Genomic DNA, 20,872 nt, shown 5'->3' with positions numbered 1-20,872 from the left:
TGACCTGGATCTTGGCATGGAAAATTTGAGGCATGGTGGCTATAAAAAGTTTAGGACCGGGCAAGATAGTACACACCTTGAATTCCAGGAGACTAAGGCAAGGAGATCTCTGAGTTCAAGGTGAGCCTGGGACAAAACAAGAACCAGATTCAGGACTGGTGGTACACACCTTTAATCTGGGCCACACCTGCTGGAGACCTACATAAGGACGTTAAAAGATGAAAAATTCACTCTTATATGCTTGCTTGCATTTACTTCTCAACATATCTGTTGAAATTTACTTCTATAGAAGACCAGCTGAATGAACTAGCAACTACTAGACACTTGGGCTTCCCATTTACAACTGACCACTGTTGGGGTAATTGGACTATAGACTGTAAGTCATCACAACAAATTCCCTTAATAGATAGAGGCATTTCATACATTTTGTGACTCTAGAGAATCCTGACTAATACAGACGTGCTTACCGACTTGTAGGTGTCTTTGGAGAAATTATCTTAATAGTTTATATATTTGAACTTATAACTGTTGTAAGCAATGTTTAAAACCTGGAGCATTCTTGCATTCATCCACCCTGAATGAGGAAGTATTGCAGTTTTTTTGGCACTTTGGCTAGTGTAAAACCCAGAAGTATTTGAGAAGACCTGGCCCTTGTAAAATAGAGGCCATCAACAGATTAAAAATAAATTAATTCCCATAATTTCACCTTTGATATTATTTTCCCAGATCATAGCGAATGGAAACCTTTGGCCTTGTAAGGTCTCAAAAGAAATACAGAAAGGAAGGGCCATTTAGTAACACCATGCCCTTTCCTCTATTCCCAAATGTCAACTTTTGTCACTTAGTACTGCAATAAAGAAGACAAGTTGGACCTGTGTGAAGCTGTTTTAAAAGAAAAGACAGTCTATTGCCTTACTTGGGCCATATGATATGACCTGGCTCCTAGGACTCCAAGAGTTATGGGGATATATATATATATAATATTTAACTGAATTTATTATATATATATATATATATATATATAATATATATATATATATATAACTGAAAATAAAGCAGAACCTAAGAATTAAAGCATACTTAATCCCTCCTTAGCCCTTACCAGTTCTTTAAACAATTTTTGCTGGTCTGTACCTCGGGGCTCTGACTCCTGCTTATCCCTTCACTTGAGACATCTTTTCCCAGACCTTCCCATATTTTCACTTCCTCAGCCAGACGTTAGGTTTGGTATCAATTTCTTGAGGGTTTCTACTGTGTGTTTTAGCGTACGAAGTTTAATTCTGTTTCCCAGTTGACTTTTAATAATTTTGCATCATTTTGCTTTCATTTCCCTGGATAATGGAAAGGTATTTTCACTTTTTATAGTAAGGTTTTGCCTGCTTGTTGACAATAAGATGCAATTTTCTTGATTTTAAAGATCCTTTCAGTTCAGTTTTTTAAGTTGTTCTGTTCTGGGCCAATGGCAATGCTGGATATAAATGCTACTCACTGGTGCCTGGATTCTATGGGCTGGGCTGCACAGATGACTGCTGAAGAGCTACACTGCTTCTATGGGTGGAGCCATACTTCCCATGTGCATAGTTCTTTTATGTGTGTCATGGGAAAATATAAGGCTTTGAAAAGAAAGTTTGATATTCCTGCAAGTCAGTCAATACTCAGCTCCTTTTAATATAGATGAAATATTCTTATGCATTTATATACCCATTATGCTAGTGTGAAACCAGTCACCTTGGCTAATGAGGACTGGTATGTATGTTCAGAGAAAGAAAATCTATGTTCTGACTTATGTCCCATACTGTGAACAGTTCTACAACAAATGAAGTCATGTAAACTTTAATTCTGAGTGATGTTGAGAAATAAACAAAACAAGGGAAGACCATCTTTCCCTTAAGGAGCTTCCAAGTAAGAAATGCAGAACTACTTACTGCTTAACATAGTTGAAAGAAAATAAACAGCAAGAAGTCACTCCATGAAGCCTAGGCTTGTTATGCAAGTCAGACTTGGTGCTGGACCACTACCCTGCTCTGTACTACTACTTGGCTTTCCTGTTAAGATGCCTGAGGAAGTGCACCATGGAGAAGAAGAGGTGGAGACCTTTGTCTTTTAGGCAGAACTTGTCCAGATTATGTCCCTCATCATCAAAACTTTCTGTTCAAACAAGGAGATTTTCCTCCAGGAGTTGATCTACAATGCTTCTGATGCCCTGTACAATATTCAGTATGAGAGCCTGATAGACCCTTCTAAGTTGGACAACAGTAAAGAGCTGAAAATTGACATCATCCCTAACCCTCAGGAGCACACAATGATTTGGGTGGCACAAACACATTCATGGAGGATCTCCAGGCTCATGCAGACATCTCTATGATTGGGTAGTATGATGTCAGGTTCTCTTTGGCCTCTTTAGTGACAGAGAAAGTTGTGATCACAAAGCACAACGATGGAGTGCAGTATGCCCTGGAGTCTTCTGTTGGTGCATCCTTCACCATTCCTACAGACTGTGGTGAGCCCATTGGCATGGGTACCAAAGTGATCCTTCATCTCAAAGATGAGTCAGAGTACTTAGAGGTGAGGAGGGTCAAGAAAGTGGTGAAGAAACACTTGCTGTTAATAGGTTATCTCATCACCCTCTACTTGGAGAAGGAATGAAAGAAGGAGATCAGTGATGATGAGGCAGAGGAAAACAAAGGTGAGAAAGAGGAGGAAGATTAGGATGAGGAGGAGAAGCCTAAGATTGAAAATGTGGAATCTAATGAGGGAATAATAGCAGCAATGACAAGAAAAATAAAACAAGATCAAAGAGAAGTATAATGAACAGGAAGAGCTGAATAAGACAAAGTTTATCTGGACCAGAAATCACGATGACATCACTCAAGAGGAATATGGTGAAATCTATAAGAGCCTCACCAATGATTAGGAAGACCACTCGTCAGTCAAGCACTTCTCTCTAGAAGGTCAGCTGGAATTCAAGGCATTGCTTTTCATTTCCCGGTGAGCTCCCTTTGACCTTTTTGAGAACAAGAAGAATAACAACAACATCAAATTGATTGTGTGTCATATGTTCATTATGGACAGCTGTGATGAGTACCTCAACTTTATCCATGGTATGGTTGACACCGAGGACCTGACTTTGAAGATCTCCTGATAAGTGCTCCTGTAGAGCAAGAGTCTGACAGTCATCTCAAAAAACATTGAGAAGAAGTGCCTTAAGCTCTTCTCTGAGTGGACATAAGACAAAGAGAACTACAAGAAATTTTATGAGGTATTGTCCAAGAATTGAAAGCTTGGAATCCATGGAAATTCCACTAACTGCCACCACATCCCTGAGCTCCTTTGCTGTCATACCTCTTAGTCTGGAGATGAGATGACTTCCCTGTAAGAGTATGTGTCTGCCATGAAGGAGACACAGAAGTCCATCTACTATATCACTGGTAAAAGCAAAGAACAAGTGGCCAACTCTGCCTTTGTGGAGCATGTGTAGAAATGGCGCTTTGAGGTGGTATATATGACTGAGCCTATTGATAAATACTGCATGCAGCAGCTCAAGGAATTTGAAGGAAAGGACCTAGTCTCAGTGACTAAGGAGTACCTAGAGCTACCAGAGAATGAGGAAGAGAAGAAGACAATGGAAGATATCAAGGCAACACTTGAGAGTTTCTGCAAGCTCATGAAGGAGATCTTGGACAAGAAGTTTGAAAAAGTGACAATCTCTAATAGGCTTGTATCTCCACCTCCCCTGCCCCCTGCCCCACGCTGCATTGTGACCTAAGCACCTATGGCTGGGCAACCAACATGGAATGGATCCTAAAGGACCAGGCACTGTGAGACAATTCTACAATGGGCTACATGATGGCCCCAAAACATCTAGAGGTCAACCCTGACCACCATTGTGGAGACCCTGCAGCAGAAGGCTGAGGCAGACAAAAATGACAAAACTGTCAAGGACCTGGTGGTGCTGCTGTTTGAACCTGCTCTGATCTCCTCTGGTTTCTCACATGAGGATCCCCAAACCCACTCCAATCTCATCTACCGCATGATTAAATGAGGCCTAGGGATTGATGAAGATGAGGTCACTGTGGAATAGCCCTGTGCTGCTGTCACTGATGAGATTCCCCCCACTGAAGGGTGATGAGGATGCTTCTCACATGGAAGAAGTGGATTAAAGGCTTCCAGGGAGCCCATGCCCTCTGATGGCATCCCTGTGGCTCCCCCAGCAGCTTTGACTGGCCCTGACCCACCTGGCTCATGTCTACAAGAATCTCTTCTATCCTGTCCTTGTCCCTTAAGGTAGGAAGATGTCGTCCCACATAATAGCAGGCTTGGGTGTTGTGTAGATTGTTTGTTTGTTTGTTTGTTTGTTTGTTTTATTTTGTTCTGAAATTAAAAGTATGCAAATTAAGAAATAAATAGCAAAAACGTTTGGAATAAAAACAAAGAATGATAAGAGTACTATTAACTACCTAAGGTGCATATCATCCAGGATGATGATGAAATAATGTATTTCAATATAAAATTAAAGAGCAATTTTGAGTAAAAGAAGGTAATTTGTTGGCTCAAAGCACAAAAAGCCATCAATTCTACCTTAAGAATTTCATACCCATTACTTGTATGCCTTTTTTTCTTTCCTTGAGAGACTTTTTTTTCCTTTTAACATCTGTATTAGAAAAAAACAAAAACAATATTTAATAGGGTTTGCAAGTTGTCTCAGTGAATAAAGTACTTGCCACAGTAGCAAAAGGACATGAGCTCTAGTCCCCTAAATGGAAGTTCAGCTTCAGGGCTGAGAATACTAATGCAACATGGGAGTTTGAAAGAAGAGAAGAAGTGGAAAGTATCTGGATTAAAGGCCAGATACTTTCATGCCAGCTAGTCTGTTATATGATGCCATGCATGAAAACAGCCTTAGCTCAAACAAGGTGGAAGGTGTAGACTGAGACACAAGGCTGGGCTATTACCTTCACACATCTGATGCAACACATGCAGACTCACAGTCACTCATGAGCACACACATACACAGTTTGTATAGTTGTTTTGTATTGTTCCATTTACTTTTTATATGTATAAGTATTTTCCTGAATGTATGTACATTGACAAAGTGAATGCTTGCCTTGCATCCACACTGGCCATGAGAATGAATCAAATCCCCTAGAAATGAAATTGCAGATGGATAGATGCCAATGTGTGGTTGCTGAGTCCTAAAGCCAGGTTGCCTGCAAGAACAGTAAGTTCTCTTAACCAATGAACAGTCTCTCCAACCTCCATGAGCAGCTTCTTATAAAAACACCTTCGACAAACTCTGTTTCTTAACAAAAGTAGCCTTAAATACCAACTAGAAAACAAATCATGTTTTCAGATGTACATCCACTTTTAAAAACTATGAATTATCATACAGTTGTGAATTGACCTTTAATGTGTGAGTAGTACACTTCATTAAATATGGCCAGTGTAGGAATATATATGTAGAGAACTGTGCAAGGAAAACAGCTCTAATAAATTATACAGATAATGACATTGCACATATTGGTTATCTTTTCTTGCTATTAAAAAATAAACAGCCTGGAAACCCCAACTTATATGTAGAAAGAGCCCTTTTGGCTTATTGTTCCAGAGACCTGAGCTTGCTGGCCCCACTCCTATAGGCCTGTAAAGAGGCAAACCATGAAAAGAGACAAGATGCAGAGGAAGGTGCCCATCTCCTGAGGTATGGGGAAGCAGAGACCAGGGCAGTTGTGGGATGGAATGTGGTTCCAAAGCTCATGTCTCCAGTCTCCTTCAGGTTGGCCTCCCACTCTAACTGATGCCCTCATCATCTGTCCACCTCTCGGGAGCATCACTAGTTAAGAATAAGGCTTTACTATATGGGCCTTTTTTTACGAACGCTGCACAAACAAACCCCAAGGTTGCACTGAAATTCATTTGATTAGATATATAGCACCTTGTAAATGTTTTCAACTTCGAACAAATCATGTTCACTATCTATTTGAGCAGATGTTCAATAGCTGTAACTTTTAAGAAAATTAAAAGGCATTTGAAAGTTGGTTCTACTCATAAGAGAACTTCATGAATTATTTCTGGAAAAAAAAGGATGAATATATCTTTCTTTTCTCTTATAGATTTTGTCCTATGTCATTTATGGAATTGGGAGATTTTTAAGTTGATCCTATCCAAGTATGGATCTTCCTTTTTGATAGAGGGTTTCACTTGGCCATGGCTGGCTTCAAGCTTACTCTGCAGGTGAGGATGATTGTGAACGTCATATCTTACCAGCTTCCACCCTGCAAAAGTAAATAATAGGCACATCAGTACACAACAACTAACTTATATCACATACAGTCCTTCCTCTTTTTGTGTTATCTTCTCCTTATTATGTATTATGTATAATGTATGTATACATATATATGTAGATTTTTTCAATTAATCACTAATTTAGTTTTTATTGTAAAATTATACAAATAGTAATATAAGGCATTGTTCAGATATGCAAGTGTATATAAACAAACAAACAAAAAGAATGTAAGAGAAACTAACCCTGGAGGACACATTTGTAATTTTGGTGGTTTGACATCTATAAGTTATATTCTTTTGAAAGTATCCAATCATTTGCAAGGATTCTTGTACCTGGTAATAGTGTTTTTGTTAGTCTATCATTATTGTGAGGAGTATTTTCAGCACAAGTGAGTTGACCTCTTTACAGTTATCTATCTATATAATTTATATCTATCTATAACTATGTCTATATCTATAACATAATTTATATCTATGTCATCTATATCTATCTATATTTATAAGTATATCATCTCTATGACCTATAGCTCTCTACATCTATGTTTGAATTTATCTTTATCCAATATTTATCTATACATGTGTATATCTATTATATCCATATGTAAACTTATATCACATTTACACATGTGTAAAAATACATTTATATGTATTGTGTATGAATTACCAGATATTGCTTCAACTTTTGGTTAACTCTAATCTGCTAATCCGTATTACTGATCACTGAATCTTTCTTATTTATTCTGCTTTTTTGCCAAACTCTCTCATAATGATCACACTGACCAAAACTTATGTTTATCTACAGCTTTGTGCATAAAGTTTTAACCCAGAACTCTCTTGTGAGAGCAATGCTTACATGTTCAATTCTTGTTTAATATTTCTAATTAGCTCATTCATAAGGTCCTTATTAAATATCATCTCTCTTGATTGATTCTTGATATTCCCTTTCTCATTAAATAGTAGCATGACACACCCAAACATATCAAGTGTACACTTTAGAACTTCTGAAATCTGAATTTGTCCCATGTCAATATCGCAACTGTTCATAAAAACCTGTCAGTCCCACATCCCCTTTGGACTTCATAATTTCCCACTTTTCTTCATTGCACACACTTTAGCTTTAATTACGCTTCCTTCTCTACATCTATACTTATACCATATGAAGCCTTAGACACTCCTTTATGAGCCTTAAATAGTTCCAGCTGTCACAACAAAATATCACAGATTATTTGACCTATATGTCAGAAAACCATTTTTCTCATTATTCTGCATTTTGAAATTATGAGGTGATGGTACCAGTATGAACAAGGGTGAGTGATGTCTCTGACTAAACCTTCTTCTTTCTTGTGGTAAAGGACACTAATGCTATCATGATAGACATCCCACATTTCTGAGCTCATTTAATCTTACTTATTTTGCAAAGATGCAGTCTCCAGCTATCAGTGCATTGCACATTACAGTTTTCACACATTCATATGTAGAAATCCATAAGCTTCTCTCCTAAAAATCACAAATTCTCACACATATCCTGAAAGCATATTTAATGCAAAAAGGCATTTTCTAATATAGAATTTAATTGTTTTATTTATACTCATATAAAAAATACTGCAGAATAAATCTAAATTAACAAGTCTCACATGCAAAAACAGACTTAGAATGATTTTTAAGAAAATCTCATAAAAATGCCATATGCTACATATGCTCACATACTAATATCACGACATCATTCTTACTCTCCTCTGTGGGTGATGCTCATGGAGAAAGGATGCTACACAAGTTTAATCAAAATCTGAGGAGCTCTTGGCAGTTGGCAGTTTCTGGGTAAGGTAAGTCACTTTTTAAAAGACTATTCCTTTGATAAGTTGACCATGTCTGTGGCCAATAGATGGCTACACATCCAATATGTGAAGTACAAAAATCTTGAGCATGTGATAAACCCAAGAGATTTGCTCTATTTTTTCACTATTTATAAGATTTTGAGTGCTGTCTGCAACCTTTTTTTTTTTATTAAGTGGTTACTGATGAACTACCAAAATTTATCAGTACCATCTAAGGCTTTAAAACGTTTTTGTCCCAAGGAGAAACTAATTAAGCATGATACAGTATTTCATTCCATTTGTGAAGTTAAACTTTGATTTCTGTTTCTCTTTCCTGTATTTAATCCTTGACCATGTTCTAACTAATTTTTATTGTTTATCTATCTAGTGAATTATATATTTTCAACACTGAGTACAAATTAGTAAGATTTCAATTAACTTTTAAGACTTAAATACTGGCCTGGACTGATGGCGCTGCAGTTAATGACATTGTCTGCTATTCCAAAGATACTAAGTTCAATGTAAGCACATTGGTTGATAAACATCTATAATGGAATTGGATGCCCTCTTCTAGTAGACAGGCATATATACAGATAGAGAACTCATATACATAAAGTAAATAAATAAATCTTAAAAGTTTAATTATATAATTATATTTAAAAAATATGAGATACTGCTACAAACATTATCATACAACTATAAACAGCCCAAAGCTTATGAACCACAAACATGAACTGGTGACAATAGTAAACTTTGCTTTTCACATATAACTACTAATACAATACTTTAATTTTCATGCATTTGTGTTCTCATTGTAAATTCTTCTTAAATTTAAAAAGCAAGAAGATAGAGAAGACATCTTAATAGATCATTTGCCAATGACTTAGAAAAAATATAGTAATTGCACGAACACTTCAGGCCAAATTAGTGGTTATATCAATGAACTTATTGCTGGAACAGGCAATTGTACAATGTGGTAAGTGGTTAAATTGAAGCTACACATATTAATTCATATTTCTATTAATAGAATATTACAATTCCTTTAACTACTGAAGTACTTTGCATTAATATCCTTCTCCTAACTCCAAAATCATTTGAACTTAATTAGGGATCTTAGCTACAGAGATTTTAAATAAGAGATTTTTGATTCGATGGATTCTTATAACCTTACATATTTCTTAGTTTCATATAATAATGAAAGTTAATTAAATCATATTCAATTTATTTAAAAATATTTCAAATGATTTTCTTAGACATTAAAGCATATACTTTGTGAATATTTCTTGCTTGAGTCAGAGAAGTTCCTCTGCCTTTCTTTATGTTGTACATTCATTTCTGGATTGTGTATTGACAAAACATGCACAGCAATACTCTCCAAACAAAAAGTTCCAAATGTTTTTTCTATATTTATCTATTATGATATATTATGCTAAATTATCACTTCTGGAAATTTGTGAATTTTGCATAGTTTGAAGTGATTTTAGTCAATATTCTCTTTGATAATGGTTGTGGATATAATTTTATTCCATTATATAATTCTATGAAATTCTGAAGAAATAGAACATTTTATGTTTTATTAATTCTTTCATAATTTTGTACTATCACAAGTTCTTCCAGATTCATCTCCTAACAACTGACCCCTCAAATTTGTATGTTTTGGAATTTTTATTTAATAGCCTATCCATATTCTTCTGGATATGGATCTGTCCAGTAAAGCATGTCATTAACTGGGAGCCATGACCTTAAGGACAACTGGCTCTCCCTCTCTCAAAGCCATTAACTGTCTATGGCTCCTCAGTTCGGAGTGGGGGCTCTTGTACTCCTGACTCCATGCTAGAATGTTGACTGGATAGACCTTGTCGCACAGGTCTTGTGCAACCAGACATATAAGTGCATAGGTTCAACAGTCCTATCATGTCCAGAAGATATATTTTATATTTGATCCACATCCCCTATTCAACAAATAATAGTTCCTGAGATTGGAGGAGTGTGATAAAGTTGCCTCATTTGCCGATGAGTATCCCATAAGTTTCACCCTGCCCTGGACAAGATGTTAAGTTTTTGCTTTGATTACACAAGAACTTTCTCTGATGAGGTCTGAGATCTACAGTAAACTAAGATAGAGTAATATGAATTTAAAAAGCATTTTCATATTTTATCCATTAGCCAGAAAAATTATATTAGGTGCACCTTTGAGCCTAAGAGCTTCCCTGGATCTTGGGTAGATTTGTAAGAGCAGGCATGTGTTTCCTTCTGATCTGAAGGTTCATCCAGAAAAGATTTGTTTGTTTATATAACGCTTTCACTGTGCACACGCACACGCACACAAACACACACACACACACACACACACACACACACACACATGCACATACACACAGAGGATTCAATATATGTTTGAATAAAATTGTATACTGTATACGTGTGTGTATATATAGTATTATGTAAATATGTATTAAGTCATACATTACTTACATACATATTTTCAGACATCCCTATAATTAGTCTCCCCCTCTTAATTCCTTTCACTGCTCGATCCTCCCATCCTCTCTCTAAGTAAACAACTTTCCTCTTTATTATCAGTTCTCCATGTTACCTGTTTTCTAGTATTCTCCCTCTCTGAAGATGTTTCTCCTCCTTACCACCAATAATGCCCTTATAGTTCCTATGTTCTACAGGTGTTCTAAATTAAACACGTAAATCCTAGGGTTTAAAGCTAGCATGTGAATGAAAATGCGACACTTGTCGTCCAGGTTCTGGTTCACTTCACTCAGTTTAGTGCTAACTAGCTCCCTCAACTTACTTGCAAATTTCAATTTTCTTTACATTTGAATAAAATTCTGCTTCATACAGTACACACTTTTGCCATCCACTCATCAGTGTGTGCACACTGACTCTGTTTCTCCATCATCGCGATTGTGAATAAAGCAGATAAGGGCAATAGTAAGAAAGTGTCCCTATCATCTCAAATAAAGTCCCAAGTGTATGCCCAGAAACTGTAGAGCTGGCCATGTGGAAAGACTAGATGGAGTTTTCTATGTCTTTCATGCACTGACAACAGCAGAGGGGTCTCTGTTTCCCACAGCTATGCCAATGCTTACTACATATTTTGTTTTCTTGTTTTAAAATAATTTTTTTTCAGATTGCGTCATTTCCCCCTTTCTTTCTCTCCTTCCAAATCCTCAATAATTATTCTCCATGTTGTCAATCAAATGCATGGTCTCTTCTTTCCTTAATGTTCTTAACATGCACATATTATGAATGTATATCCATATATATTCCTATACTGCATCTGTACTGTTTGTGTAATGTTTCCTGTATGCATACAGGGAAGACAACCATTTGGTTCTAGGACCAAATAGATTTCCTGCTCTTCCCCAGGGAAGAATATTTCTCTGGCTTCCAGCGTTTCATAGTCACCTATAATTCTTTGTGTGAATTATAAGGCCTGGTAAGCATTCCCCTGTCCAAGTCAGCATTTCTACTGTTCCTGACATGTTCATTCTCCAGCAGTCATGTACATAGCTATATAGCTTCTGGGTTTTATTTTAAGCCATCAGGACTTGGTGAGATGAAATTTCACAGCAGTTATAATTGGCATTTCTAAGGGCTAAGAATGTGCTCCTCAAAAATACTTTAAATAATAATTAAATTACTGAATTTCAAATTTATTGAAATAATTGAACAGATTAAAAATTAATTCTTAGCAATTTGTATTTCCTTTTCTGAGAAGTGGCTGCTCAGTTCCACAGTCTACATTTAATTAAGTTTTTGTTTTCTTGGCATTTGGTTGTAGAGTTCCTTGTACACTGTAGATACAAATGCTCTGTCAGATACAGACTCGAAGAGGTTTTTTTTTTTTTTTCACTGTTCTGTAAATGGTAACCATTCGTTTTATACTCAACTGTTCACAACTTATTTTATTTATTTTCCATGTATTTACCATAATCTCTTTGACATTTCAAAGCTGTGGTTTTTTTTCTGACTCAACAGGCTGCTCCAGTTTTCATTGTACATCTATGCTTCTGATTTGAAATCAGCTATTTCTCAAAAAAAAAAAAAAACTCTGAGTAGAAAAACCGTTCTAGAGAACAGAGTCAAAATATAAAATACATTGTTTCTTAGTTCTTGGAAATTACAGATCTAGTCAGGCTTCATAGATAGGCAAGTTGGGGAATTCATTTACTGATTTTTTTGAGTGATTTTTTTTTAGTTTTAAAATTATAATAACATTTATATAATGTAAGTTTATTTCATCCTTCCATTTCTTTTCTCCATAATCTCTCCTATATCTCTTCCCCACTCTCCTTCAAAGTCATGGCCTCTTTTTTCAGTAACTGTTATTCCATGCATATATGTATTTTTATACTCATATATACTTCTAAATATGACCTGATCAGTCTCTATAGGGTTGCTTTACAAGCTTCTAGTAATGGTCATTTTGTTTGTAATTTTTGAGACTGTTATTTAAATATAATATTTATCCTCTTCCTTTCCTCCATCCAAAGCCTACCATATACATCTCATAACTCCCCTTCAAATTCATGACCTCTTTTTTCATCAATTGCTATTGCATATACATATACGTATACGCATATGCATATGCATGTATATATGCAGATATTTCTTAAACATAGCCTGCAAAATATACATGCAATGCACTTTGTAAGTATGTGTTCAGAGCTGACTGTTGGGCCCTATACAACTAGTTAGACTGAGGTCTTATGAGCTATTCTTAATTCAGCTTGTCATGGTCATTGCTGTTGCATTCACTAAGTTCCTGTTTGGGTGGTCATGTTGGTGAGAGTTTTCAGGTATAGCTTCTGTTGTCAGTAGGTGTGGAGAGCCGTGCCGGGAGCAATCGCCATTATAAGATGGCGCTGGCTTCTGCTGTGCCTATCTAGTAAGCAAGCCTTGTGCGAAAGTGCAAGAGTGAACTCACGCCTAGTCACTGCCCATCTGGGGCATAGTAATGGGGTGATGGGCGAGCAACGAATCAGGAGCTGACACGGCACATCAGGTTCTGAAACGCCATGGCTGAGGGCTATATAAGCAGCACCATTTTACGGGGTCAGGGGTCTTCCCTCCTGAAGAAGCAATAAAGCTTTTTGCTGCAGAAGAATCCGGTTGTCCGAGTGTGTTCTTGCCGACGAGAACGATAGCTTGGATTAAGTAGGAGACACAATTTCAAAACAAATTCCTGATCCTCTTGCTCTTACAATCTTTACTCCTCCTTTTGGCAATGTTTCCCGAGTCTTAAATATGGGAGTATTTTGTAGATGGCTCTATTGTGATTGGGCTCTACCAGGGATGGTAATTTATTTCTATATCTGCAATTCAATTGTAACCCTACAGAGCTTTTCTTTGTCAGGCAGTGGTGGGGCACACACTTTTAATCTCAGTACTCAGAAGGCAGAGGCAGATGGACTTCTATTAGTTTGAAGTGAACCTCTTCTTCAGAGCAAATTTTAGGACACAAGAGATACAGAGAAACACTATGTCAAAAAAATGTATTTGTTAATTTACACTTATCTTTTAACTGGTACAATTTTATTTCAAAATGAAAGTAGTAAGAAGAACAAAGGAAATAGATAGTAGGAACAATTTAGTATTGCAAATAATAAAATTGCTGAATGCATTTCAGAACTCTCTGTATTGTTTTTTGATTGTACATGACTTTATTTTCTTAGAAACAATGGTCTGTACATATCCATAGTCAGTGGGTAACTATACATTTGCTTATATAATAACCATAATCAGTCTGTGTTGTTGTGCTTTTTGTCCATTGAGGGCAGTGTTATGTGGTAATTGTTGTTGGAAATTGTAAAACAGTTTTTCTTTTTTGTGAATGATCATCAACAGAATGAAAAGGCATGGTCTGCACAGTCAGAACTTTATGAAATATGGAGACTACATGAAGTTAGCATCCTAAGCTTTGCATAGGAATTTTATATTTCACTGTTTTGTTCATCTATATTGTATCTGAATATGAAATTAAAATGTGTATTTGTATAAGTTTTAGTCAGAAAAGTATATGTATATGTTCTGAAAAGACAACTTATAAATATTACTATTAAATAGTTAATGAAGTTATATTATCATTTATTTTAATTACAATTTTATTTAATCGAATTGTCTGAAATAATCATTTCAATTTTCCAGCTTCTACTCCTGATGCTGAAACTTTGTTTCATTTCTATAATATGCTAAATACATTTTATTGTGCTGTATTACACTGTGATGTTAATTTTATACATGATGGCTGAGTGAGAAAATACTGCATGTAGATTTTAATTCTGTAAGTGTGAGAAAGGAGCCTTATATTTTACATCAAACTTCCTTCAAGCTCCCAAGAGACATAATAATACTAACTAATAAGGTCTCCAGGCAATGGGAAAGAATAGGGGTGACTTCACTCTTATTATGTCCATATAAAATGAAGCTTTTAATATTTTTTGATTGCTGAGAATTGCTAGGTATAAATAAATACACTTACTTATTTGAGAACTACTCCCATTACCTTTTCCCTCATTATAGCTATTATAGAATGTAATTTCTCATCCAATAGATGATGGTGAGCATCCACTTCTGTATTTGCCAGGCATGTCTCTAATTTCATATGTAGCAGAGGATGGCCTAGTCGGCCATCAATGGGAAGACAGGCCTGTGGTATTGCAAAGATCATATACCCCAGTACAGGGGAATGCCAGGGCCAGGAAGCAGGAGTGGGTGGGTTGGGGAGCAGGGTGGGGGGAGGGTATAGGGGGCTTTGGGGATAGCATTTGTAATGTAAATGAAAAAAAAACTAATAAAATTGCCTTAAAAACATAAAAAAAATATATAATTTCTTTATATGTTCACAAGGCTTATGTTTCTTGTTGTCCACCATAATAGCTATAGGTCTAGTTGTAACATATATTGAATAAAATGATTAATAAAAAATAAAAAAACCATAGATCACTTCTATGCATCAGGAGATATGAATATACAATGGCTATAATGTATAACCATAGAGACTTTTAATTAAAATAAACTGATATTTTATCTTTTTTTCTTTGTCATGTGCATATTTTCTGATCAAATTTATTTTAATTATTAAGATTAATATGGGTTGGTGGTCAATCTTGACTGTCAACTTAGTAAAACTTAGAATCAATATGGAAACGAATACACCCCTCTATAGACCTGTGATGGCGATTCTAGAAAGGATCAACTGAAGAGGCATATCATGTTTTAAATTTGGATGGTCACATCCTTGGCTCTGGAACTTCAGATTGAATAGAAGGGAGATATGAAGCTGAAAAGCAGCATTCACCACATTCTGCTTCTTTATTCCAGGGCTGCAACGTGGCCAGCTGCCCCATGGTTCACATTTGCATCTTGTCCATCATGATGGACTATACTTTCACTCTGTGATCCACAATATCCGCTCTTTATGCTCCTCTTCTTGAGTATTGCATCACATAAGTCACTAATGTATAGGATGACTACAGAATGTATTGAAATTTCAGGTCATTGCAACTGGAAAAGTGTGTTACTAAGAATTATTATAAAATGAATTCTGCTTAGGAAAATCTATAAATACATCTTTTATGTACTATAACAGAAAGATTAAATATGAAGTTGTAAAGCTATCCATTGTTTTCAGATAAAGCTCTCCTAGATTACTTAGAAGGAGTATGAAAATAATGAGCCATGATATATCATATAACTTAAGGAAGCTCTTTAAAATGCTGGGTTAATCTCCAGGTTATTCTTACAATAATTTTATTCATCAAGATTTTATTCATAATGAGATGGATCTAAATAAAAACATCTTAAACAAACGGAAATGGCATTAGCAATCTGCTGCCCCTTTTGCCTTAGAAATGCTAACATGTAGCGAAGAGTATTTTTCTTATGAAGAGCTGGAGAATTACATTAGGCTGCATCCAGACAGCCTCACACAATCAGTGAGCAATAAGTCTCAGAGGCTGATCCTGAGGAATGACATGTGTATTTGTCCTGTGACCTTCACATCCCACATTACATATACAACTGAATATATTAAGCAAAACACACACACACACACACACACACACACACACAAACACACACACACACACACACACACACACACAGGAGACAGAGAGACAGGGACAAAGATGATGATGCACAGATATAGCTTGTCTTAGGGTTGTGTATGTCTCATTCTAGATACTATGTCTAGCTACTCAGTAATGATCTGAAAAATTGACTTGGTTTTTGGTGCAAAGATAAATTGAGAGAAAAAAATCTAATTCAGAAGTTTTATTATAAAGAAACTCTAATACCTAGATTATATAAGTTTATTCTAGTAATGAGATACAGTGTGAGTTTAGGATATAAACTATGAGGTAAAGTAAGTAATAATGAATAAATATATTTAAAGGCTTTAATGTAATTTTTGAGAATTTAAATCTGATTTCATAGTTGGAAGTTATAAATATAAGCATATAATAAATATTTGAAAATGTGTGACATACTTCCTCTATCTTTTATTTCCGTGTCTGCATTTATGCTGTTTCTATGGAGACAACTAATAGATAAAAGAAAAGAAAAGCATAGAATTGAATAGATACGTAAATAACAGAACTTCAACAATGTCTTTGTTATATAGTTGTTTCATTCAATCTTACAGGAGAGCAATGATTTTTTAGTACTGCAATTGTCTGAATATTTGCATCTCCCAAAGTTTACACTTCTAAATACTTAGCCATAGTCAGTTCAAAAGATGAGCTGTTTAAAAGAATTATGAAGCTGTCTATTGAGTGTTTCTTCTTTGGAAAGATCATTGTTATCTAGAAGTGGGAGTGTTCATCTCTGCTCAGGTACATAGGCCCAGATAGTTCTGATAAGCTAAAATTTTCTGGTAAATCCTTCATGTATAGTTGGGTTGATAGATTTTTTAGCTGATTTCTTTCCTCAACCATGTAAGAACTTGAAGCTAAACAGGGTTGTTGGTACTATGTCAAACGTTGGGATGTGGGGTGGAGATTTGGGGACGAGGGTATCCTGAGTGTATGTATTGGATTCTGGTTTTTTTGTTTTTTTTTTGTTTTTTTTTTTCTTTTTTCAAGTTTACCCAGGGTACATATTTTCATTTGGATTTTTTTAAAGAAGAAATTTAAATGAATCAGAGTTTCTATAGATGTGAGGGTTGTCCTATTCTTACAGTATACTCTCACTATTTCCTTTCAATGCTTTCCCTATGAACATATTCCACCAAAACAAACTTAAACTCACTAGCAGAGGCAAAGACTTCCTGAAAAGAAGAGCCTAAGCAAGACACTAAGACCAACAATTAGCAAATGGGACCTCAGGAAACTGAAAAGCAAGGCACAGAACATTATCATTTGGACAAAGTGGCAGCCTAGTACGGTATGGTTAAAAAAATTATTAACTCCATATCCAATAGAAGGCTAATTTCTGACTCATATGATGAACTTAAAAAAACTAGATATTAAAAACAAATAAACAAAACAAATAGCCCAATTAAAAATGCAGTACAGATGTAGACAGATAATTCTCAATAGATAAAACCCAAATGGTGGAGAAATACTTGAAATGTTCAATCAAGTGAAAGTCAAAACTACTATGAGATTCTATCTTAGACCTGCTGTAATGGATAATAGCAATAAGTGACAGTTCATGTTGTCGAGAGTGTAGAATAAATGGAAGACTGATCCATTGCCTGTGGGCATGGAAACATGTACAGCCACGATGGGAATCAGTATGGAAGTTTCTCAGAAAATGAGAGTCAATTCACCTCAGGATCCAGCTATGCAACTCTCAGGCACATAGACCCAAAGGATGCTCCATCCTACCACAAAAAAAACAAAACAAAAAAAAAAACAAAAAAAACAAACACTTGCTCAACCATGTTCACTGGTGCTATATTCATAGAATGCAGGAGTTTCAAACAACATAGATGTTCCTCAATAGAATATTGGAAAAGAAAATGAAATATTACTCAGCCTTTAAAAGCAAGGACATCACGGAATTTGCAGGCAAACTAAATAAAAATCATCCTGAGGAGATAACTCAGACTCAGAAAGATCAGATTGGGAAGGGGGAGGGGTGATAGGATTAAGTGATGGAATGCCCAGAAAGGCAGGTAAAATTGAAGGGCACTTCCGGATGGTAGAGAAATTTAGTGCACTGGAAGCTTCTTAATATATATGATGGAAATCCTAACAAAGTTTCCAAATGATTAATAAATCAGAGTCAAAACTGGCCATATCTTGCTACCAAATGAAGTTTCTAGTGCTAGAACTGGGTTATATCCAATTGAATTGTTAACTAAAAGGTTCCCTTGGAAATCTCAACTGCCTCACCTGGGTTTCCAACCTATATACAACCACCAAACCCAGACACTACTGTGGATGCCAACAAGCGCTTGCTGAAAGGAACCTGATATAGCTGTCTCTTGTGAGGCTCAGCCAGTACCAGACAAATAGAGAAGTGGATGCTCACCGCCATCATTTGGACTGAGCACAGGTTCCCCAGTGAAGGAGCTAGAGAAAGGACCCAAGGAGCTGAAGGGGTTTGCAGCCCCATAGGAGGAATAATAGGAACTAACCAGTACCCCCAGAGCTCCCTGGGACTAAACCACCAACCAAAGAAAACACATGGTGGGACTCATGGCTCTATCTGCATATGTAGCAGAGGGTGGCCTTGTCTGTCACCAATGGGAGGAGAGGCCCTTGGTCCTGTGAAGGTTCTATGCACTGATATAGGGGAATGCCAGGGCCAGGAAGTGGGAGTGGGTGGGTTGGTGAGCAGGGGGAAGGGGGGAGGGGATAGAGGGGTTTTGGGAGGGGAAACTAGGAAAGTGGATAACATTTGAAATGTAAATAAAGAAAATATTTAATAAAAAATGTGTAAAAAAAAAAAAAGAGGTTACTCTCTACAAACTGATAGCAAGGCCTCCATGCTGCAAACAACACCTAGTCAACTTTATTGAAGATAGAGAGGTTGAGCTGGTGCCTGCATGGAACCGTTACCTTTATGTCCTAGTATCTTTAGTGTGGGAAGGTACTCTGAAGGCTACAAAAGAGGAGTGTAAAGACCAACTGTGGTGGTTTGAATATGCTTGGACCAAGTAGTAGCATTATTGGGCAGTGTGGTCCTTTTGGAGTAGGTGTGCCCTTGTTGGGGTAAGTGTGTCACTGTCAGGGTAGGAAATGAGACCCTCCTTTTAACCTTGTGAGAGACAGTTTTCTCTTAGTGGCATTAAGTGAGGATGTAGAACTCTCAGCTCCTTATGCACCAAGCCTGCCTGGACACTATCAGGCACCTATTTTGATGATAATGGACTAAACCTCTGAACCTGTAAACCATCCTGAACAAGCCTGCTGTGATGGTTTGTATATCCTTGGACCAGGGAGTAGCACCATCTGAAGGTGTGGCCTTGTTGGAATAGGTGTGACCTGGTTGGAATGGGTGTGTCACTGTGGGTGTGGGTATAAGATCCTCACCCTAGTTGCCTGGAAGTCAGTCTTCCACTAGCAGCCTTTGGATGAAGACATAGATCTCTTAGCTCCTCCTGTGCCATGCCTGCCTGGATACTACCATGCTCCCATCTTGATAATAATGGACTGAACCTCTGAACCTGTAAGCCAGCCCTAATTAAATGTTGCTTTTTATAAGACTTGCCTTGGTCATGGTGTCTGTTCACAGCAGTAAAACCCTAACTAAGACAGAAGTTGGTACTGGGAGTGGGGTATTGCTGTGATAGGCCTGACCATGCTTTTATTTGAAAGAATGTGGATTTTGGGACTTTGGATTTGGAAAGCAGTGGAATGCTTTAAATGGGGCTTAATGGGTCATCCTAGTAGGAATATGGAAGATTTTGTTGCTGGGAGTAATTTGAACTGTGTTGACCTGGCCCAAGAGATTTCAAAGGAGAAGAATTTCAGAATGTGGCATAAAGACTGGTTTTGTGGTATTTTGGTGAAGAATGTGGCTAATTTTTGCCCTTGTCTGAAAAGTTTGCCTGAGGCTAAGGTGAAGAGACTTGGATTAATTGCATTGACAAAAGAAGTTTCAAAAAAGCCCAGCAGAGACTTTGTTCTCTGGTTAAGTCTTATGAAGAGAAGTTTGAACAAGCATAGCAAGCTTAGAAAGGAAAAATATAAAATATATGGTTTGAGTATTAAAGGAGTACCAGGAAGTGAAATGGAACAAATTCCTGTGTTCTAGGAGATAACAGATTAAGGGAGTGGGACCTTGGGGCAAGATCCTACCCAGCTAAATTAAATCCAGGCATGGTGGTACACACCTTTAATCTCAGGAGACAGGCATGCTGATCTCTGCATTCAAGGTCAATCTACAGAGCAAGAACCAGGATAGCCAAGTTTAGGCAGTGAAGGATTTAGAAAACATAAAACTAGTGATAATGTAATAGTACAAGGGGATCATGTTCTAGTTCCTGTAAGCAGCAGAACTCGGCAGCTTCAGCCACGTGGCTCTGGCTCTAGAGTTAAGAATGGAAGGAACTACTGGGAAAATTGATGCTGGTTAGCTGGAGCTAAGGAATTAGCAGTGATTAAGAAGAGACCAGCATCACTGAGGTGAAATCTTCTGGAAATTGTTTGCTGGGAGCACAAAGAAGCTGTGTTCCAGAGATAACCAAGGTTGTACTTCATGCTGCGGCTGGACTTGGTAATGTGTAAGAGTCACTCAGGTGGTACTGCTTGTGAAGGAATGAGGGATCATGGAGAGAAGCTGAGGCTTAGCACTGTGAGAGGCCAGGG

General features: G+C 36.9%; 1 pseudogene; it reads left to right on the top strand.

Annotated features, from left to right (window-relative positions):
• Positions 1-2,053: 2,053 nt before the first annotated feature.
• On the top strand, positions 2,054-4,160 carry LOC110309707 (heat shock protein HSP 90-beta pseudogene; annotated as a pseudogene).
• The last annotated feature ends 16,712 nt before the right edge of the window (positions 4,161-20,872 follow it).

This window comes from Mus caroli, unplaced genomic scaffold (genome assembly GCF_978045245.1).
Source record: "Mus caroli unplaced genomic scaffold, Mus_caroli_1 scaffold_12, whole genome shotgun sequence".
Taxonomy (NCBI): domain Eukaryota; kingdom Metazoa; phylum Chordata; class Mammalia; order Rodentia; family Muridae; genus Mus; species Mus caroli.
Note: the sequence above shows the minus strand (reverse complement) of the source record. Positions and strands in the feature narration are given on the sequence as shown.